This window comes from Eurosta solidaginis, chromosome 5 (genome assembly GCF_040869045.1).
Source record: "Eurosta solidaginis isolate ZX-2024a chromosome 5, ASM4086904v1, whole genome shotgun sequence".
In the NCBI taxonomy this organism is placed as follows: domain Eukaryota; kingdom Metazoa; phylum Arthropoda; class Insecta; order Diptera; family Tephritidae; genus Eurosta; species Eurosta solidaginis.
Window position 1 is genome coordinate 216,083,278 of NC_090323.1, and position 24,334 is coordinate 216,107,611.

The following is a 24,334-nucleotide window of genomic DNA, read 5'->3' on the forward strand; positions in this document are numbered from 1 at the left end:
GATAGGCCAAATTTAGGGCAGGACAACATCTGCGGGGTCTTCTAGTGTTAACATACAAATTAGCTCTTACCCGGCAGAGCCGTTAAAATTTACAATAATTTTGACTTACAAATTATTTCAGTGTAACTAAACTTAGTGCTTTTTTTTGGTGATTATAAAATCGACGATTACAGCATAAACGTGATAGCAGTCACAAACATACAAATGATTGTAGATTTTAATTGTAAACAAAATGTGATTGCAATCAAATGAAGTGATTATAGATTGTGATGTTTACTCTCATAAAAAACTCAATCACACATGATTAAAATTTTATGTGATTGCAATATTTCTTGTACTTTGTGTGTGCAATCAAATTCGATTGCATAACTAACAGGTCTGTTACTTCACGCCTTACCATAGCAGATAAACTAATTGTATGAACCAGGCTCCTCCTGCCCCTAATCTACTTTCCCTTGACGCCTTTGAATTTCTCTTTCCCTCTTTTCGTGCTTTTTATCTGTGCATCTCTCTATGTCCATCCCGCTCTCCATCCCCCTCTCGATCTTCCCCTTCCTTTCGCTCTCTCTATCGCCCTCTTTCGAGAAAAAGTGTCCCAAATGTCAACTTGGGAAAGAGCGAACCGCATCATATATGTGACCCGGTCTATGAAAAGTTGGCTTATGAGTCTAAAAATAAATTTCAAGAAACAGCTGTTAAAGATAAACAATGCATTTCTTCAGGGCGTTTGTGCTCTTCTTTTCTTTTTTTTAATCATAAGCCACCTTTTCATAGACCGGGTCACATATATTTAAATTTTTTAGAAAAGGTTTGCAGAAATAAAAATTCTTGAAATATTAACCTGGTCTAACTAACGTTCAAGCGGATCTATGAACCGGATGAAGATGGCTGTAGGGATTTCGGGATTCCGCTGGCCACCTGTGGTGCACTTCTCCATAGCTGGGCATCGAGGCAGCTCAGCAAACGTTGGGCGGACACCAACTCTTGCTGGATAGAAGAGTTTTCTAGCCGGAAGTAGATGGCAGGAAGTCTGCCGACTCACTAAGGCTCACCTATCGATGATCATTGGGGTTTTGACAGGGCACTGCCCAATGAGTATCCGTGCGGTACGTCTCAATATACAGAAAACTCCATCCTGCTGCAGCTGTATGGAGGTTGATGAGGTGGAATTATCAAACCACTTTATGCTAGATTGCCCACCTTTTGCCAGAACTAGGCGAAAGTACTTCGGTCGCGACTCCCGAGGATTTATCCAAGGTTGAGATCGGTATCATTCGGACTACAACTAGCAACTATCTACTTATTTTTCGAAGATACTCCCGTGTGCTATTTCTTTGAAATTTCAAAAGTTCCTTACTTATACATATAATGACTTTCGTAAGAAAACAACTCAGTAAGCACGCTTTCTCTTTGGTAACTATTTACACCACAATGTAAATGTATGTTTGTGTGAAATAGCTGGAAAAGATTACAAAAGAAGCGATTAAGTTATTAATAACGTTATAATTGTACTGTCATCCCAATACAATGTATCAGTAACTATCAACGATGATCATTCACTTTCTTTGTCATACTAATTTTTCATATAATCATGCTAAGTATGTTCTTATGTACATATGTATGAGTATAGTTCTTTGTTAATGCATCTATATGTATGTCCAATAGAATTTCGTTACAAAAAATGATAAATTTGACGCTTCATATAAATAGATAGATATGTTTATAAATATGATTAAAAGCAGACTCTGGTGTGTCTCATTGCACTATGTTGTAGTTGTATTCCTTTTACATATATTTATTGATAAGTATTTATGTATATAAACACCGAGGTATATAAATATATTAACATACTGCATATGTTTCTATATATATTGATGTTTGTTGGTATGTAACACACCTACAATGTAGATCCGTAATAAAGAGTAGTTTTTGTTCTTATTGCCCATCGCAATCATAATCTTTTAGCGCAAATTGCTACACTGAACAAACTAAGCTTTCCAAATACATATAAGACTTTTCTGCTTCGAAATAACTGACGGCATTTGAGGTAACAAAGTGAGTTCAAGGCTTCCTTTATCTGTCTCTCGCCAGTCAGCGCAGATCATTATTTCCTGCCCAACCAAACATATGTATCGATGGGAATACTTTCTTTGCCGCAGCCTCTTCATCCGTTCACATCGAAATGAAGCCTTTCTACCCTTTTTACTTGCACTGCGCTTATGTCTGCTAAAATTTCATACAATTCATCATTAAGTTTCCTCCGGCATTCGCCATTAACATCACGAAAGGGGCCATAAATCTTCGGAAGGACTTTCTCTCGAGCCATAGTCAGTATAAAAAAAAAAAAATTCGAATTTTGGATGTACCGAACGGCATCTTCAAGGCAGACGAGTTTTCACTAGGAAGCTTTTCATGGCAGAAATACTATCGGAGCTCTTGACAAAGCACTGCGTATGGGCAACTCCCCTTAGAAAAACTTTTTTCTCATTAAAAAACTTGTTTATATATTTTTGGTGTTGCTTTTCCCGGGGCTTGAACCGAGTACCTTTGGTGTGGTAGATGATGCACGCTATCACCCCTGCGGCCGCTGTAACTATAATACGTGACTTATATAGCGTGATTTGTGTTAATCGAGACAGGGCTTTATTTCTCATTTGTCTACTCAAGGCATCATTGTGGGATAGTGTTGTGGTATCTTGGATATCTTTTCTGGCCTTTTTTTGTAGTTATTGCTTGTCCTCAGATAGACAAAGTCCTTCACAGCATACGCCGAGAATCGTGCACTTTTATAAAATATTTGTCCATTGCACCTAATTTGGTTTCGAAGGTCCGCGGAGAATCTTCTGAATTATTATGGAATTCACGGTGCTGCTCAATATCGGTGGAAAACCCAAAAAGATATGCACGGTGGTCAACTCAGGCACAAGTCAGCTCATTTTCACGCTATATAAGCCTGCTTTGGAATCGACAAAGATTTGTTACGTACCGATGCAACTTTTGTGGGTTTTCTCCTGGATTCAGTGTATCGTGATTGATTTTGCTGATGGATTGCAGTGATATGAAGCCATTTTAATAAGATTCAATATTTTTTAGACTTTGAGCTACAATCTTTCCTATAATACGCTAGATTGAACTTTATAAACGATATGAAGTAGGCCGATTGCGCAGTAATTGCCGCGCTTTGCGAGATCTGCTTATTTAGGGGTAGACTTGCTTGTATAAGCGTTGATGTATTTACTCCTTCCCCTTGCTTTCCACAGCTTATGCAGTAATCCGCTATGCATCGTAGTCTGGTGACGAATGTGTATTGTGTTTCAAAGATTGCGATGTTGGATCCGTCAGCACGCCCGTTTTTTATCAGTGGTATGATAAAATGTCTGTACGACGTTTTTAAAATATACTGTCAAGTCAAAAGGCTGATTTGTATGGCATTGGAATCGGCGGATCGTCTAAGGATTACAAGTAAAGCGCAAAGGCATGAACAAAAATTACATAGGTAGCAAGAAGGGAGGGAAGCATCGAGAAAGGTCGCTGGAATTTCGTGCTAGTTCGGCATATAACCGAATGTTCCGAGCACGGAAGCACGACGAACTAAACTACCAGCTCACGCAAATATCTAATGGTCACCGTGGTTTCATGGAGTATTTCGAAAAGCGTAGGTAAGAGCAGGGTCCTTTCTGTACAAACTCTCCCACCGAATAAGAAATCGCAAAACATAGCGAAAGACTCTCCATAAACATACATTTTGGAGAGGAACCATCGGTTGGGAATTCAGTTCCCCTAATGTGCAGACAAGCGCTGTCTTCTTATCCGAGGCCTTAATTTTGTTTTCATTAGAGCTTGGTTTGACGTGGTAGGTCTCGAGCCCAGCGCATAACCCGCTCAGCTCGGTTGAAAATATTATTTGCACGTTTATATAGCCAGCCGCTTGATACAAGATAGACGCCCGGTCGCAGCCGCACCTCGTGGTGAACAGACGCTGCCGATTAAAAATCCCCCCGCTATCCCTTGAACCGAGTATGTCAGAGTGGCCTAGCCAGGTTGTCGCCTTCTTTCATTAGCTCATCACTAAACGGATGTTCAGTTGCTACCCAGAGGATACTTGGCCACAAGCGATCGGAAGTAGTGAGCTTCTTGAACCGCATGCAAAAGAATCGCTCTGGCCATTCTCAGGTGATTGGCGGTTAGAAGCTTTCCCCACTTACATGGACTTCTACACACACTGCGTCACCCTCAAAGGAGGAGGAAATTTCGAAATAGTAAAAGACTTCGTTTATTTGGGAACGAGCAACAACACTAACAACAACATTAGCTATGAAATCTAGAGAAGAATCACTTTTGCCAATAAATGCTACTTTAGACTAGGTAGGCAATTGAAAAGAAAAGTCCTCTCTGGGCAAACGAAAATTATGCTCTACAAGTCACTTATCGCGCCTGTACTGCTATATGGTGCAGAAGCATGGTCCATGACATCAGATGGAACGGCTCTGGGAGTGTTCGAGAAAAAAGAATGATTTATGAACCTCTACGCGTTGGCGATGGCGACTACAGAAGAAGATTTAACGATGGGCTGTACGAGTTCTACGCAAGCATCAACATAGTCCAGCGAATTAAAACTCAGCGACTGCGCTGGCTAGGCAATGTTATGCGAATGAAAGATGACGCTACGGCCCAGAAAGTGCTTCAATCGGAACCCGTCTATTAAAGGAGAAGTAGATGGCGCCCCCACTCCGCTGGTAGGACCGGGTTGAAAACGATTTAAACTACCTTTGTGTGACCAATTGCCACCGGTTGGCAGAGAGAAGAAGCGACTGGCGCGCCTTGTTGGACGACCATAACCGTTTAAACGGTTAAGCGCCAATTAAGTAAGTAAGTAAGTGAAGCCCTATGGCGATGGAAAAACTGGTGCTGGTATCTAAGCGCCAAACTTCAAGAAATCGAGACAAATCTTATATTATATCACTATTTTTCAGGCAGAAATCCATAAAATAGACGTCTGTGGTAAAAAATAAGCTGATCCTCGAAGTGTTTCCTCAGTATGACAGCCCGCCATGCAGCCTTGCGTGCCTTGAAGTTTTACAAAATTCCTTCTAAGCTAGTGGGTTAATGCATTTAAGTCCTTATAAAATGGTAGCCAAAAACAAGGCTTTGTTAGGATGAGTACCCGGGCATCAGGACAGCAAGTTAATGAACAGGTAGTATACCTATCCAAGCAGGGTAACTAAGCAGCATTCTATGGTCCAGAGCTTTTCTATGGATTCTTAGAGATACATATTAAACTATAAGCAATTGGGCAAAAGAAAGCTCAGAGTGGGCACTGGATTGAATGCCCAGGCCAAATGCATGCCGAATTGTTTATACTCCTAGCAACGAGAGTATTAGCTAAACTCATTAATCCAGGCAAAGAGAACCCACGAACACTCAGTCGGTACTATACAGGACACTGTGTTATGCGATATCACCTGGATGAGTTAAATCTCTGTGATACACAATGCTGTGGCTTTCATGAGCTGGAGGAGGAAATTCCGGTTCACATTCTCTGCGAACGCATCGATCTGACAAGGCAAAGACTCTCCCATAGAGGAGGCGTTTTCTTAAACTCTACATGACATACAGTACTGAAGGTACTTAAATATATTAAATGCTTCCACATACAGTAATAGGCTTAAAGGTCAAGCACAACTGATCTAGATAAACTGCTACAACAACAACAACATAAACGTCGCAGTGCATCGAGGCCTAATAATAATTATCTCTCAAAACTCAAATTCTCGGCTGTTTTTATACCTTTCATGAACATGAAATGGTATATTAACTTTGGTCCGATGTTTGTAACGTTGAGAAATATAGAAGATAGACTCACCATTAAGTATACCGAATTGATCAGGGCGACGAACTGAGTTGATATAGCCATGTCCGTCTGTCCGTCCATCTGTCTGTTTTGAGATATCTCAATGAAATTTGGCACAAGGATATATTTTTGTATTATATTAGACATTTGTCGGATCCGGTAGGATCGAACCACTATAACATATATCTCCCCTACAACCGATCCTTCAGATAAGACGATTTTGGAATTTGGAAAGTATAAAAGTGAAACTCGGTGATATATATTTTAATATAACATAGAAGATTTTCTGAAAAAATCACTTTGATCGGAGCTATATATAGTATATATCCCATACAACCGATCGCTCAGATAGAAAGATTTTTGGCAATTTCTCCCTTAATTTCCAATATAAAAACGTTAACTTTGTAATATTTATTCTAACATATCATAGATTTCTTGAAAAAATTATTTCGATCGGAGCTATATATAATATATATCCCATACAACCGATCGTTCAGATAAGGGGGTTTTTTGCCATTTTTTTATATTTATCTTAAAATCGTTTAGGTATGTACATCTGTTTACTATATATTCCTTATCTTATACAGCGCATTATTTGGAGATTGCGAATTGGATAAGATTATTGTTCAGCTCCATTCATGAAAGGTATGAAGTCTTTGACACAACCGAAGACAGTCCCATCCTTACTTGTTCTATGCTGCTTTATATATGAAGCGAAACGCTTGATTCAAAATTGGTACCCACACAAGTACTCATGGTGATCAGTTTCTAACCCATGCAATTCCCCATTTATGGATGAGTTGTGATCATTAGCCTAGCTGCGACTTCTCTAATACAAATGTCTCTAGACTCGCCTTTTTTTCTCTAAGTGTATTTGAGACAATCAAACAGTTGCTAATCAGACTCAAATATCGAAAGCATGCTCTAACAATAAAGGAATTCACTATACCAAGCAAAGCGCTATGAACGCGTTGTTAAACTCGACAGCGGAATTAACCAATGTGGACAGGCACATCTAACACACATACTAACATAATGGCAGCAACAACATATGTCTCTAAGTGTGCTGCCAATGGCTAAACATGTACTAGCGAATTCAATTGAGCAGAGCACTCAGTTGTAATTGGTATGTTAGAGCAGTTGGTTGAAAAAATAAATGTTGACGAAATTATTTTGAAAAAACAAAATATGTACAGCACACAAAAAAAAACAGTTATAAAATCAAGGGAAAAGCTTATTTGAATATATGTATAATTCATAAAAAAAGAATTTGAAAAATAGTGCGACAAATTTTTTTAAAATGTGTTGTGCTTAAGTAAAAGTTTTTAAACGTGAAATAATAGCAAGTTTAAGCCGTATAAGCTTTTATATTGTCTACTTGTAAAAAAATATTATGACACCTGTTGGCGCTAATATGAAAATCAACAGTTGGTTGCTAAACAGCACAACATTTGATTGCATTCCCTCTAAGGCATTGTTGTCGTCTGTAAGCAAAAACAAAACACCTTCAAGCTACAAGTCGAACAAGCAATAAAGAATGTGAAAAAAATGTGTGAAAATTATATGTAAGCTTAAATCTTTAAAGATATGCTAATCGTCGCTTTAAATATTGTGGAATAATCTGAAAGTGTTCGCCTCGCATATTTTGTGCTAAAATTTTGCTACAAAAATATATTCAAGCATGAGTCAGCATTAAAATTGATAAATCGCTTAGCAGAAAATTGCGGAAAGCTTGGTGCTAAGTAAAAATAAAATGTAAATGTAATTTTAACGACATTCATAGTCAGTGTGGCATCATAACGTTTTTGTGCTACTTTATTTGTGAAAGCATACATACACACAGCCATTTAATCAAAAAAAAATAAGGAAGGCTAAGTTCGGGTATAACCGAACATTACATACTCTGCTGAGAGCTTTGGAGACAAAATAAGTGAAAATCACGATGCAGGAAAATTAACCTAGGGTAACCCTGGAATGTATTTGTATGACAGGGTATCAAATGGAAAGTATTAAAGAGCATTTTAAAATGGAGTGGGCTATAGTTCTATAGGTGGACGCCATTTCGGGATATAGCCATAAAGTTGGAACAGAGGTGACTCTAGAATGTATTTGTACGATGTGGGTATAAAATTAAAGGTATTAATGAGGGTTTTAAAAGGGAGTGGCCCTCAGTTGTATATGTGAAGGGGTTTTCGAGATATCGACCAAAATGTAGACCAGGGTGACCCAGAACATAATCTGTCGGGTACCGCTAATTTATTTACATATGTAATACCACGAATAGTAATCCTGCCAAGATTCCAAAGGCTTTTAATTTCGCCCTGCAGAACTTTTTCATTTTCTTCTACTTAATATGGTAGGTGTCACACCCAGTTTACAAATTTTTTTCTAAAGTTATATTTTGCTTCATAAAACCAATCCAATCACCATGTTTCATCCCTTTTTTCGTATTTGGTATAGAATTATGGCATTTTTTTTTTTCTCATTTTTCGTAATTTTCGATATCGAAAAAGTGGGCGTGGTCATAGTCGGATTTCGCCCATTTTTTATACCAAGATAAAGTGAGTTCAGATAAGTACGTGAACTAAGTTTAGTAAAGTTATACCGATTTTTGCTCAAGTTACCGTGTTAAGGGCCGAGCGGAAGGTCAGACGGTCGACTGTGTATAAAAACTGGGCGTGGCTTCAAACCAATTTCGCCCGTTTTCACAGAAAACAGTTAATATCATAAAATCTATGCCCCTACCAAATTTCAAAATGATTGGTTAATTTTTGTTTGACTTATGGCGTTAAAAGTATCCTAGACAAATTAAATGAAAAAGGGCGGAGCCACGCCCATTTTGAAAATTTCTTTTATTTTTGTATTTTGTTGCACTAATGATATTGACACAATTTACTTATATACTGTAAAGATATTCAATTTTTTGTAATAATTTGACTTAAAAAAAAATTTTTTTTAAGTGGGCGTGTTCGTTCTCCGATTTTATACTCAGTTGAGCAGAGCTCACAGAGTATATTAACTTTGATTGGATAACGGTTGGTTGTACAGGTATAAAGGAATCGAGATAGATATAGACTTCCATATATCAAAATCATCAGTATCGAAAAAAAATTCGATTGAGTTATGTCCGTCCGTCCGTCCGTCCGTCTGTCCGTTAACACGATAACTTGAGTAAATTTTGAGTTATCTTGATGAAATTTGGTATGTAGGCTCCTGGGCACTCATCTCAGATCGCTATTTAAAATGAACGATATCGGACAATAACCACGCCCACTTTTTCGATATCGAAAATTTCGAAAAATCGAAAAAGTGCGATAATTCATAACCAAATATGGATTAAGCAATGAAACTTGGTACGTGAGTTGAACTTATGACGCAGAATAGAAAACTAGTAAAATTTTTGGCAACGGGCGTGGCACCGCCCACTTTTAAAAGAAGGTAATTTAGAAGTTTTGCAAGCTGTAATTTGGCAGTCGTTGAAGATATCATGATGAAATTTGGCAGGAATGTTACTTCTATTACTATATGTATGCTTAATAAAAATTAGCGAAATCGGAGAACGATCATGCCCACTTTTTAAAAAAAATTTTTTTTTAATTCAAATTTTAAAAGAAAAGTTAATATCTTTACAGTATATAAGTAAATTATGTCAACATTCAACTCCAGTAATTATATGTTGCAACAAAATACAAAAATAAAAGAATATTTCAAAATGGGCGTGGCTCCGCCCTTTTTCATTTAATTTGTCTAGGGTACTTTTAAAGCCAAAAGTCGAACAAAAATTAACCAATCCTTGTGAAATTTGGTAGAGGCATAGATTCTATGACGATAACTGTTTTTTGTGAAAGTTGGCGAAATTGGTTTGAAGCCACGCACAGTTTTTATACACAGTCGACCGTCTGACCTTCCGCTCGGCCCTTAACACGATAACTTGAGCAAAAATCGATATAACTTTACTAAACTCAGTCCACCTACTTATCTGAACTCACTTTGTATTGGTGTAAAAAATGGCCGAAATCCGACTATGACCACTCCCACTTTTTCGATATCGAAAATTACGAAAAATGAAAAAAATTCCATAATTATATACCAAATACGAAAAAAGGGATGAAACATGGTAATTGTATTGGTCTATTGACGCAAAATATAACTTTAGAAAAAAACTTGGTAAAATGGGTGTTGCACCTACCATATTTAGTAGAAGAAAATGAAAAAGTTTTGCAGGCCGAAATCAAAAGCCCTTGGAGTCTTGGAAGGAATACTGTTCGTGGTATTACATATATAAATAAATTAGCGGTACCCGGCAGATGATGTTCTGGATCACCCTGGTCCACATTTTAGTCGATATCTCGAAAAAGTCTTCACATATACAACTAAGGGCCACTCCTTTTTAAACCCCCATTAATACCTTTAATTTGATACCCATATCGTACAAACACATTCTAGAGTCACCCCTGGTCCACGTTTATGGCGATATCTCGAAAAGGCGTCCAAATATAGAACTAAGGCCCACTCCTTTTTAAAATACTCATTAACACCTTTAATTTGATACCCATATCGTACAAAAAAATTCTAGAGTCACCCCTGGCCCACATTTATGGCGATATCTTGAAAAGGCGTCCACCTGTAGAACTAACTCCCTTTTAAAATACTCATTAACACCTTTCATTTGATACCCATATCGTACAAACAAATTCTAGAGTCAGGCCTGGTCCACCTTTATGGCGATATCCCTAGATGGCGTCCATCTATAGAACTATGGCCCACTTCCTCTTAAAATTCTCTTTAATACCTTCCATTTGATACACATGTCATACAAACACATTCCAGTGTTACCCTAGGTTCTTTTTACAACATGGTGATTTTCCCTTACTTTGTCTCCACAGCTCTCAACTGAGTATGTAATGTTCGGTTACACCCGAACTTAGCCTTCCTTACTTGTTTTAATTTTTATTTAGCACACATATATGAAAAGGAGTAACGCTCTTGCCAAATTTCATCATGATATCTTCAACGACTGCCGAATTACGGCTTGCAAAGTTTTCAAATTACCTTCTTTCAAAAGTGGGCCGCGCCACGCCCATTGTCCAAAATATTACTTATTTTCTATTCTACGTCATAAGGTCAACCCACCTACCAAGTTTCATCGCTTTATCCGTCTTTGGTAATGAATTATCGCACTTTTTCGGTTTTTCGAAATTTTCGATATCGAAAAAGTAGGCGTGGTTATAGTCCGATTTCTTTAATTTTAAATTGCGATCTGAGATGAATGCCTAGGAACCTACATACCAAATTTCATCAAGATAGCTCAAAATTTACTCAAGTTATCGTGTTTAAGGACGGACGGACGGACGGACGGACATGGCTCAATTAAATTTCTTTTTTCGCCCAGATCATTTTGATATATATATTCGTTTATGCCGATACGGATTACCGTTATGCGAACAAAGTTTATATACTCTGTGAGTTCTGCTCAGCTGAGTATAAAAATATCGATTGATTATTTGAAAGATATGAAAAGCACTCATACGCCGTGTCTGATGCTTAACGAGTGTTTCATACACACATACATACATACGTACATAACTACATATATGTATATAAATATGGTGTGTATTTTTGCTTTGGCTGATAGCGCGCTTTACTTATTTGAAGGAAATATTGTTTATGTTGTTGTTAATGAGATTTTATTTTACCGCAATCATTAAAGTGATAATTGTATCGAAATCGGCGTTTCGTGGAATCGATACCAGGTCACAAATGGAGTACCACAGCCGCTCAACGCACTGAGATATGCATTCAAGGGAAATAAGCAGTTAGTAAATTAAGATCAAATATGCAAATGTGTGTGTGAATTTGAATACCCCGAAGTCATTCTAAGGAAAAACATTTTTTTTATTCAAATTTTATATTTTAGCACTAGAAAAATATCAAATTTTTTATGGTGAATCAAAATAATGATATTCGCTTCCGGTTTGTTTCAGTTAAATTTTCGGTTTGAATGCAACTTTTCTTCCGTTTTGAATCTGTGGCCGGCTCCTGCTACATATTCCAAACAATTTTTCGATTTTAGCTACCGATTTCGCTCCCAGTTAGGGTACCGGTTGCAGTTTCCTTATCGCTTCCAGTTATGGTTCTGGTATCGGTGCCAGTTTCGGCTCTAGTTTCGATGCCGGTTTTGATATCGATATCGGTTCCGTGCTCGGTAACAGTATCGGTTCTGTTTTCAGTACCGATTGCGATTCCGGTTTCGGTTTCAGATTCGGTGATACTTTGGATTCTGGTTTTAGTACCGGTTCGATTCTAGTTATTTTATTTTTATTATTTATAATTTCAATTTTGGTTCCAATAGGTATGGGTTCATATACGCTGCCGGTTTCGGTTCTGGTTCAGATTCCGGTATAGGTTCCGAATTCGGCGCCAATTGCAGTTCCGGTTTCGGATTTAGGTTCGATTCCAAGTTCAGGAGTTCTTTTATAATTTCAGTTCTGGTTTCTTTTTCGCTAGTCGGTTCAGGTTTCGTTTCCCGTATCGGGACCGAATTCGGTTCTGGTTGGATTCCAGTATAAGTGACGAATTCGATGCCAGTTGCAGTTCCGGTTTCGGCTTCGGTTACGATTCTGGATAAGCTCCGGTTTCTATTCCGATACTAAACTCGATTCTGGCTTCGATTTCAGTTTCAATTCTGGTACAGGTTACGATTTCGGTATCGGATTAGAATTCGGTGCTAGTTTCGGTTCTGCGGTTTATCTTGCGCCAATGCATTCGATATAAATGTTTGATCAATGAAATTTTTCTTCCACCAAGGGCCTAATAAATGCAATTGAATATAGGACATGAAGCGGTCCTTTATGGCTGCTTCTTTCACTCAGCTTGGCTCCCTCAATTACGTATGGACTGTGTGGATTTCGGCAATACCCTTAGTAGACTTGGGATGCCTTCGGGACCTTTATGCAGCTACCGATTTTCAGCAGAGCTATCAGCCAATCTCATGCATGAATTCTAGACTAAAATATTGTACTGTGTACTGGGTCGATTTGTATGGACGAAAGTTAACCGATACCGCGCCATCCATTTTTCGATTGGATTTGGGCTCAGGAAAAAAAGTTCCAGTACGTATACCCAAAAAAATAATTTTCGAGCCTGCAAAAAAAAAATGGCGAAAGAGTAAATTTTTCGACCAAAACACTTCCAAAAAAAATTTTTTTAAGATGTTATCGCCAACGTTTTTACAACACCCAAAAATATTTCGTTTTTTTTTTTTTCAAAAAACTATTGTAAAAACGGGTGTGCGTAGAGAAACTTTTTTTCCTGAGCCCAAATCCTATCGAAAAATCAATGGCGCGATATCGTTTAATAAATCCACACTGTCTAGTACACATACTTAAGTAAGAACTTAATTGGCGCTTAACCGTTTAAACGCTTATCGCCGTTCTACAAGGCGCGCCAGTCGCTACTTTGTTCTGCCAACTGGGCGAATTGTTCACACCGAGGGAGTTTAAATCGTTTCACCTGGTCCTTGCAGCGGAGTGTGTGGCGCCCTCTTCCTCTGCTTCCATAGGCGAGTTCCGATAGAAACACTTTCTTAGCTGGAGCGTCATCTTTCATTCGCATAACATGGCCTAGCCAGCGTAGCCGCTGCATTTTAATTTGCTGGAGTATGTTGATATCTGCGTAAAGCTCAATTTTCTTCTGTACTCGCCATCGCCAACGCGTCGAAGTACATAAATCGTTCGAAGACTTTTCCCTCGAACACTCCCAGAGCCGCTTCATCTGATGTTGTCATGGTGCATGCTTCCGAACCATATAGCAGGACTAGTACGATAAGTGATTTGTACAGCATGATTTTCGTTTGCCGAGAGAGGACTTTACTTTTCAATTGCCTACCTAGTCCAAAGTAATATTTATTGGCAAGGGTTATTCTAAGCTGGATTTCAGAGCTGATATTGTTGTTAGTGTTAATGCTGGTTCACACACACACAACACCAAAAAAAATTGCGTTTGCGTTCGAAGCTCTGCTGGCGTTATGCACCTACAACCTAGGGTTAAAGATAGTCACTGAAGGTTTTGTGAAGTGTTTTTGATGTTGTCGATTCTTAGTCAGATTTATCTTCAGTACGCCTACAAATGTTGGGGGAATATTTGATATGGTCATGACCAACTATCTGGGTAATTTCCAGACCCACTTCCGTCGGAAACTTGGCCATAGTTCTCAATCGTGTACTCTTGCCGACCTGAGCAAACGAAGCGCAATTGCTACTCACGGTTTTAACAATTATTTCGAACTAACATTTGGGACAGCCGTGGTATGCGCTTGCGTATCTGCAATTTTATATAAGAAGGGAGATTATAAGCACGAACCTGAATCGCTGACAATAGAGCATACTTTCTTTGCTATCCTCAGCCTTCTTCTGTGGAAGATTTAAGGTCTTTTCAGCGTTGCCAACAACAAATAAGCAAGATAGTTTATTGATGTGATATATGAACTTTCCGCTGATATGAATATAGTGTAATGAATAAAACCCCGAAAGCTTCGCTAACAAGAACATATTACGCGAATGGATGCAAAAAACTGTTGCACGCAAAGTAATCTTATAGAATGGAAATACCTCCAATGAAGACCCCAGCGGGTTAGGGGGTCAGAATATACCTGCGGTAGGTATGCCTGTCGTAAGAGGCGACTAAAATACCAGATTCAAGGGGCTGTGTAGCGCAACCCTTCAGGTTGCCAGCGCAATATATAGCTTCTCCACACCCAATTGTCAACCTCACCTATCCGTGGCGAATTCTGTTTCACTAACAGACGAGGCTCTGGCGACTCTAAACTCCGCATGGAACTTGGGGTTGGGGAGGGAGGGGATGGCCTAAAGCTTTAATGTGGCCACATAAATCGTTCCCGAGATGGTCGGGCTAGCACCTTAATGGTGCTGTGGTACCGGAGCGTACCGGATCTGTATCCGGTAAAGGACCATCACATCGATAACACTCCCCAAAGCCTTCGGGGAGCAACCTTATCGCTACAGCAACAACAACCTCCAAAGAAGTGGCAGAGACATGTGTCGGAACTCTCTTGTTGCTACCAATCGGCGTCAATTATCGCTAGCGAAGCAGGAATAGATGCGGTGATTTATTTCGCAATAACCAAAGTCGCCCAGACGTGAAGGCATCAATTAATGATGATTATGATGATGATGAATACCACTTTAAGCACAAAGCAACAGTCACATTCACATATTTTGGATACTCATGTATCAAACTTATCTTAACTAATACTTAAAAGCTGTACAGGATAATATCTAAGCACAGTTTATTATTTATTTAACCTTTCAAATCCCTAAGCATTGTCAGTTCATAAAACAATTTAACACTTTCAATCCCTTAAAGCACACTTAAGTACTACTCATAAAAATACGCTTTTACACACTCATATATCTGAGACCATTAGGCTGTGCATTTGCCGCTATACAAAGATTAAGGCCAGGCTTTTTTTGAAAAGCAATGCAGATTTTTTGGCAGAAGGGCCACAGATAACTTTGCCCTGCTTTTGAAAGTATTTTGTTTAAGTTGATATAATGTTGTAAAACTCGCTTAAGGAGCGCTATCAATTAGACCGTTACTTCTCAAATAGCACATTGCAAACTGTAGAAAATTGGCGCTGTGTCCTAAATGCTTTTGAATTTGGCACTGGCGTGAAGTCATTACTCATCAGCAGCCGCATAAGCTACGTAATTATGTGCAATTCTATGCCCACTGAAATGTGTTGATGTGTAAGTGAGAATTCAACATCATTTTTGTGTGCAGCTTCCACAGGACTACTAGGATAATAAATTTTGTCGTTAGGGGATAAAATAATATTACTTCAAATGTTATCAATTAGATGCGTAGGTAGGTACTTATATATTGTAACGAATTTACTTGCAAATCCTCTTATTTGCAACCCTCTGCTAAGTTCGTATCGCTAAACTGTTGAATAAATAACTCCAATATGTAATAATGCAAAATGGCCTTTATTAAAGTACTTCACAATAACAAACTGTGCAACGAATAGCTTGCTTAATAACCACACTGATTGATAGCTCAATGAAACTCTACTATTCAAAATAACACTGCTATTGCTCACTAGATATCGTCTTAATCAAACTGCTTGACTACTCAAATCAAACTGAATTACTTCTTACTCGCCTGCCCCGCTTTTATAGTTTACCTGCATACTTCTAGGCTCTTCGATTTCCAGAAGTTACTAGTTAGTTTCCGCTACAAAATCGCCAGCCACAACTACGTGCACAAATTATTGCTCTCTCTTGTGACAACTCAGATAAGATATATGCATGTGTTTGTGCATTGCCGCTCCGCTGCTCGTATACGTACATATGTGTAGAAGCACTTATTTATTCGTTTATGTAGATACATAATGATTGAATTATTGATGTGAATGTTTATAGTTTACAGTCTCTCGCGCATACATAGGCGTATAAGTAAATGCATCTGTGTGTGACATCTTTCGGCTGCCTTATATATGTGTATACATGATTTGATTATTGACGTAAATACTGCTTATCGTGGCCTTGGCATCACCTTAGTAATGGTATAACTTAGTGATGTTAATATCCGTGACACTGCCCTCCACCTAAGTCTGATCGTCCCGATCAGACAAATCTCCCGATCTAAACGTTGCCAGCCTTTCCAAATGGACCACTTTCATTTTGGTTCGTAGTTTACTGATGGTTTGTATGCGGTACACTACATCGTTGATCCGTTTTACAACTTTGTATGGGTTTTGCCAATTACACTGCAATTTCGGGGACAAACCTTTTTTCGTTCCTGAAAACCTTCTGAATTAATTGCTTTATCATATCTGGCTTTCATCTTGTCACTCATAATCTTTGTTCGTTGCCTTATCAGATCATGTATTTCTCTTTGCTCTTCTTCCAAATCACTAGTGGATTTCCTGACATTTCTCTCCGCATTGGCATCTATCCCAAACTTCAAATCAGCTGGCAGTCTAAGGTCATTGCCAAAAATTACTTTTGCAGGGGTTTGGCCCGTTGTCTCATACACTGCTGATCGGTAAGCCATCAAGAATAATGGTATGCGGGTATCCCATTCTTTATGGTACTTGTCCACTACTTTCCCTAAGTGCTCCTCCAATGTTCTATTGAATCGTTCTACCATACCATCGGATTGAGGATGCAATGCAGTTGTCCGTGTTTTTCGAATGCCCAATGACTTACACATTTCCTGGAACACAGCTGATTCGAAATTCCTGCCTTGGTCAGAATGTAACTCCATTGGTACACCATACCTTGCAACCCAATTGTTTATAAACACTTCTGCTACCGTTTCCGCTTCTTGATTTGGGATTGGGTAAACCTCTGGCCATTTGCTGAAATAATCCATAACTACCAGTACATATTTGTTTCCGCCGTTGCTAGTAGGAAATGGACCGGCGACATCCATAGCCATCCTTTCAAATGGCGCAACTGAGTTATATTGCTTCATCTGGCCATGACTTCGTGTTCTGGGCCCTTTCGCTCTGCTGCAAACCTCGCAGTTCGCAATCCACTCAGTGACCGACTGACGGCAACCAACCCAATAGAATCTCTGTTTAATCTTCTCGAGCGTCTTCGTGATTCCAAGATGACCTCCGTTTGGACCATTATGCAGCTCGCTAAGCACATCAGGAATCCTCTTTCTGGTAACAACTATCAGTTTATTCTTGTATTTACCATCCTCGCTCTCCCATACTCGATGAAGGCAACCGGATATCAATTCTAAACTGTTCCACTGACTTCGCAATGGGACTCTCTGCTGACATCTCTTCTCTGTTTGGTCTTTCATTTCGTTCGAGCCCTTGCATAACACGTGACAGATCTGCATCTTCTAGCTGGCACTTTCTTAGCTGTTCCTTGTCCCATTCATCTGTACATGTTATAGTCATTAGCCGAACATCTATAATGTCTTCTTTAGCCTCGGCTTTTGAACAGTGCTTGCATTCCAAACTACATGATCTTCGTGACATTGCATCGACATTTCCATGGGTACTACCTTTTCGATGCTCAATGGAAAAGTCATAGCTTTGTAGTCGCTCGATCCACCATGCCAATTGTCCTTCCGGATTACGAAACTGCAGTAGCCATTTTAAAGCTGCGTGATCTGTCCTGACACGGAATCGCTGGCCGTAGAGGTATTTGTGAAAATGTTTAACGCACTCTAGCAATGCCAACAGCTCTCTCCGCGTAACGCAGTAGTTCCTCTCTGGTTTTCCAATCGAACGGCTGTAATATGCAACTACCTTCTCCTGTCCATCGACCAGTTGTGATAAAACGCCTCCTATAGCATATCCACTCGCATCTGTATATAGAATAAATGTTGCTCCTGGAATCGGATATGCTAACATTGGGGCAGTGCACAAACGCTTCTTCAATGTTTGGAAAGCCACTTCTTGCTCCTTCTTCCATTCAAAAGCTTTATTTTTTCTTGTAAGCTCATGGAGGCAATGGGCTACGCTGGAAAAATTTTGTACAAATCGGCGGTAATATGTGCACAGCCCAAGGAAACTTCTTAATTCATGTAGGTTCTGTGGTCTTGGCCAATCCTTTACAGCCTCTATCTTTTCGTTCGCAGTGCAGATGCCCTCTGTCGTTACCTTGTGACCCAAATAATTTACTTCCTTTTTAAACAGCGCACACTTTTTGGGTCTTAACTTCAGACCAGCGCCAGCTTTTCTTTGGAAAACTTCCTCCAAGTTCTTAAGATGTTCATCGAAATTCTTGCCCAATACGATGATGTCGTCCAGGTACACCAAGCATGTTTTCCAATGTAGTCCTTTCAATACCTGATCCATGAGTCTCTCGAAAGTAGCTGGTGCATTACATAGTCCAAAGGGCATTACTGTAAATTGCCAAAGACCATCTCCGACGCTGAAGGCTGTTTTCTCTTTGTCTTCCTCCTTTACCACCACTTGCCAGTAGCCGCTTTTCAAGTCCAGTGTGGAAAACCATTTCGTACCAGAGAGCGAGTCCAGAGTGTCGTCAATTCTTGGCAATGGGTAGCTATCCTTTTTCGTAACGTCATTCAACTTCCGGTAGTCCACGCAAAACCTCATTTTTCCATCCTTCTTCTTTACAAGTACTACCGGTGAGCTCCAGGGACTAGCTGATGGTTCGATGACGCCGCTGTCGCTCATTTCTTGTATAATTAGACTCACAACTTCCCGCTTCGCCAGTTGAACACTACGTGGAGCTTGACGGATCGGCCTCGCATCTCCAGTGTCAATTTGATGTTTCACAACGTTGGTGCGGCCTGGTTTAGAACCATCCTGGTCAAATATGTTCGCGTACTTTAGGAGCAGTTGTTTTGCCTTACTCTGATATGCTTCCTCTAGCCTCTGCGTCCATGCCGTGATGTCATTTGAAAGATTAGTATTACTGGCTGAAACGTGTTCCTGGAGCTGTTCACAGTTAATAATTACTTCAGCCTCTTGGCATCTTCCCAAAATAGCTTCTTTAGTCAGTTTGAGTGGTGAATTGAACTCATTGAGTACTCTTACCGGAATACGTCCATCTTGTTTTGTCATAGCCAGGGTTTTTCCTACAAGTATGTTCAGTGCTGATTTGTTTGCTGCTTCGACAACCCACAATTTGTTTGCCCACAATCTCCATCAACCTTTGCCCAGATGACTGCTTCGGATTTTGGTGGTATTCGCTGACTCTCTTCCACCAGCACTCGTTTACTGCTGTACCCTCTCTCGTAGCCGAAATTAAGTGGTACATCCATGTTCTTATATCGGATCGTCTTGCTTTGCATGTCGATCTTGATGCCCTGGTCTATTAAGAAGTCCACTCCAATTATGATTTCATCAACAATCTCTGCCACTATAAAATTGTGTACTACCGTGACGTTCCCACTTGCGACTTCACATGATACTTCTCCTAGAACCGTGCTGTCTTATCCAGTGGCTGTACGCAATCTTGCTCCATGCAATGGTGTTATCTTCTTGTTGACTAAATCCGCTCGAATGATGGAATGAGATGCACCCGTATCTACAGTCAGTAAACGTTCCTTTCCATCCACATGTCCTCCGACAGTAAGATTGTTTGACCTTCTTCCAATTGGTGGGATAGAGATTATGGGGCATTCAATTGAGGGAGCCAGCTGTCGCCCCTTGCGGCTGACTCCCTTTAGTTTAACGATTGAGCGGACTTTGAGATGTGCTCATCTCCTTCAGCTCTGCGTTTACGAAGACCCACATTGTTGGAGCTATTGGGACCGGTGCTGCAATGTCGTCCAATATGACCTGGGTTGCCGCACTTGAAACATTTAATAACTCCGGCATTTTTCTGTTGTGATCCCTTCAGTGCTTCCAAAATTGTGTCTACCCATTCTGACCTTTCTACTTCTATACGATGAGCCTTATATGCTGGTTTACTCAATAGGGAGGCAGTTTCCTGAGTCAATGCATGTGATACCGTTTCAGCAAATGTCAGTTTTGGGTTCGCGTATGTAGCTCGCTTCGTTTCCACGTCTCGTATGCCATTTATAAAACTCTGGATTTTTACCCTCTCGGTGTATTCCACGGGTGCGTCCGCATTTGCGAGATGAGCCAACCTTTCAACATCTGAAGCAAACTCCTGCAATGTCTCATTTGCTTTTTGGTAGCGGTTTTGCAACTCAATTTGGAATATCTGTTTTCTATGCTCGCTTCCATAACGTCTTTCTACAGCAGCCATCAATGCTTCATAATTGTTCCGCTCTCCTTCGGGAATCGTCTGTAGGATTTCCGCTGCTGGCCCCTTCAATGCCACGAACAGTGCAGCAACTTTATCTTCCGCATTCCAGTTGTTCACTGTTGCGGTCTTCTCAAACTGTAGCTTAAAGACCTGGAAAGGAACAGAACCGTCAAAGGATGGTGTTTTTACCTTTCGATTACTCGCTGAAACTGCTGGACGATTTAGTTGTAACTGCTCGATACGCCCTCTCAAAGCATCCACCTCGGCCTCGATTTTATCCTGTCGACCACTGAAGCCTTCATGAAACTGGGTTAGTTTTTCTTCCATATGCGCTTCCAGTTTAGATGATATACGGGCTTCCTGCTCTTCTAGTTGTGTGGAGATCTGAGATGATATCTGTGCTGAAATTTGTGCTGACATTTCCGAAATACGCGTTTCTTGTGCTTCAATCTTTGATGTTATATGTGTCTCTTGGGATTCCATCTTAGATGTTATATCTGTTTTCTGTTCTTCTAGTTGAGATTACATATACGTTTTCTGTTCTACTAGTTGAGATGACATGTTGGTGGATATTTGCGATGACATTTCTGTTATACGTGCCTCTTGCGCTTCCAGTTGGGATGCCAATTGCGACGACATTGATGATACTGTCGATGTTGGTGCAGATATTGCAGCCAATATCATGTTCAAGTCTGTGCTGGTAACCGTCTGCGATGTTTCATTTTTCTCTTCAATTTTTGTTGTCTCCTCGCCATCAAGGTGAAAGACATACTCTTCCACATCAATTCCTTCTGCTTCCATTGCCTCTCGTAGCCGTGCCTGAAGTTCGAGTTTAGCGCCGCTTGTATTCAATCCACGGCTCTCCAACTCCTTCTTCAGTTGCTGGATCTTTAATTCACTGAACTTTGCCATGTCCATGTTGTCTTCTGGAATTGATTTAACAATTCCTCTTCTGACACCAATTGTAACGAATTTACTTGCAAATCCTCTTATTTGCAACCCTCTGCTAAGTTCGTATCGCTAAACTGTTGAATAAATAACTCCAATATGTAATAATGCAAAATGGCCTTTATTAAAGTACTTCACAATAACACTCAAACTGTGCAACGAATAGCTTGCTTAATAACCACACTGATTGATAGCTCAATGAAACTCTACTATTCAAAATAACACTGCTATTGCTCACTAGATATCGTCTTAATCAAACTGCTTGACTACTCAAACCAAACTGAATTACTTCTTACTCGCCTGCCCCGCTTTTATAGTTTACGCTGCATACTTCTAGGCTTTTCGATTTCCAGAAGTTACTAGTTAGTTTCGGCTACAAAATCGCCAGCCACAACTACGTGCACAAATTATTGCTCTCTCTTGTGACAACTCAGATAAGATATATGCATGTGTTTGTGCATTGCCGCTCCGCTGCTCGTATACGTACATATGTGTAGACGCAATTATTTATTCGTTTATGTAGATACATAATGATTGAATTATTGATGTGAATGTTTGTAGTTTACAGTCTCTCGCGCATACATAGGCGTATAAGTAAATGCATCTGTGTGTGACATCTATCGGCTGCCTTATATATGTGTATACATGATTTGATTATTGACGTAAATACTGCTTATCGTGACCTTGGCATCGCCTTAGTGATGGTATAACTTAGTGATGTTAATATCCGTGACAATATGTATGCTTATGAATTATGTATGTACTTTATGGTGGTGCTTAAAAATCAAATAAAGGATTTTTTTAGTCCTTCTTTCTCAAACGCGTGCCATACCGTACCAAGAGCAAAAATAAAACACACCAATTACATGCTCACTTATCCGTTACACCTGAAGTGACGGGTACAGCTGCATATGAGTAACATTTGTTTTTATTATTTGGTGAACAAGAGTTACATACATACATACATATATACATCAGGTAAACCTCATATAAAAGAGCTAAAAAATCGTGAATACCAGCGGCACATCGCTGTCACAGATAAGCTTACGATGAACTGGCCGGTTCGTGAGGACCTCGGACTGAATGAATCCGTAGTTTTGCCAAAAGATTTGTTTAACGACCAAACTGAAAACCACTATTTAAAAGCAGAACCTATGCTGTAAAATAACTCCGTTGTCTTGGAAAATACTAAAAGCTTTCTAGGACCTATGCCACTTGCTGCGTCCAGATCTGACAGCTGTATCACTCCTAATAGCTGGGGTCTTAGCCTGGCTAGCGCAGGGCATGGGCACAAAACGTACTCAATCGTTTCCCCTCCAGTCCTCCACTTCCTACATTACTAACGAAGCCCTTTTAAAAGCAAGTGACGCCAGAAGGCAGTGTCCAATCAGAATACCAGTCGTAAGTCTACAGTCTTCTCTTTTCAATGATGTGAGTAACTTTGTTATTTTTAGGTTGTTAGACCTACACATGATTTTCGATAATTTGCAGCCCCTTTCTTGGGTTCACGGCTTTCCCACTTGGTCAATCATGTACACCTCTCCCCTTCTTTTAATCTCTCCCAATCTACTTGGAACTTTTATGGAGCAAGCTTCATGAGATACAGCGTTTTTAGCTAGCTCATCCGCTTTTTCATTCCCATCTATTCCCATAAGCTTCGTGACCAATTATAGATGTGTGCTTCTCCGTATGCCGATTCTTTCCAGGGATTGCTTACACTGTAGCACACTTTTTGATGCTGTTCTGTGAGATTATTGCCTTAATTGCGGCTATTTTCTTCCAGTGCTTCTACTACTTTGGTTATCTGTATATACCTCAGACCCTACTCCTTCCACTACTTTGGAACCATCGATGTACACGTGCATCGCCTTGTCCGCCATTGGAGGGCCATTTCGCCAACCGTTCCTCTATTGTGGCTCTAATAGTCCCTTCAAAGTGCAGATACGGAATCAGGTAGTCTGTTTGCTCTGTTATTGATGACGCTATACGACTATGACCGTACGGTCTGCGCTCAAGCTGCACCCAGGCACTGAGGCTCGTTGCAGTTTGTAACGCTATGTTCTTCGCCACCAGTCCTAAATTTAAAATGTGCAGAATAGCATACAATGCAGCTGTCGGGGATAAAAGGTTTAAAAAATGGCGCCAGAACATAAAATGTGGTCTGGTCTATGATCATCAAACGTGTCGAAAACTGGTTTAAGTTAAGTTAGGCCTCGTTTTCGCAAAAACCTAGTTCTAATAACCTGTTTCAAGACGATAAAATAAATTTATCATGCCGCAGAAATTGTCCACTTCCACTAAGACTCATATTTTAGTTCCAATCCCTGAAAAGTTGTAAACTATACCCTCTAACGAAGTACCAAGGAAACTTGCGGTTTAAATAGGTTTGGACCAAGGCGATATAGGAGTTAAAGGAGTTGATTCTACACTACAATTGAAAAGATGGTTGGTGTCATGTAGGGGCACATTACATGCGGGACATAGATTGCCTTTTTCGGAGTTCATTCCTGATAAGTAGGAGTTTACCTTATAACAGCTTCCAGATCGAATGTTTGCCAGGGTAACGCGGTTCGCCAGAAACGTCGGCTTTCCTCTACTGCGAGTTTCGGGTATTGGACTCTTATAATGGGATTCGCTGGGCCTTTATCGGTATAAGACTTTGCTGTCCTGTCTTGGTGGATTAGGCTGGGGGCCTACTACAATATTTTTGAAAAATTGTTTGTTGTGAATTTGTTAGTGTAAATTTGAGTATCATACTGAAGTGGATCGGCTTATTATGGAAGTGCTTTTTTTTGCACTTACATAT

At 39.9% G+C, this 24,334-nt stretch overlaps 1 protein-coding gene across 4 annotated transcripts in view; it reads left to right on the forward strand.

The window, feature by feature from the left end:
• Ac78C (adenylyl cyclase 78C) overlaps nt 1–24,334 on the forward strand; it is a 202,605-nt gene that overhangs the window by 49,854 nt on the left and 128,417 nt on the right. Inside the window, exon 1 of one of the 4 annotated variants that reach the window (XM_067788197.1) lies at nt 7,475–7,606. The exons of the other annotated variants lie outside the window; for them this stretch is intronic. The gene's annotated coding sequence lies outside the window, so the exon portion shown is untranslated. Of the gene's footprint in view, nt 1–7,474; nt 7,607–24,334 lie in introns of those variants that run through there. 4 annotated transcript variants of the gene reach the window in all.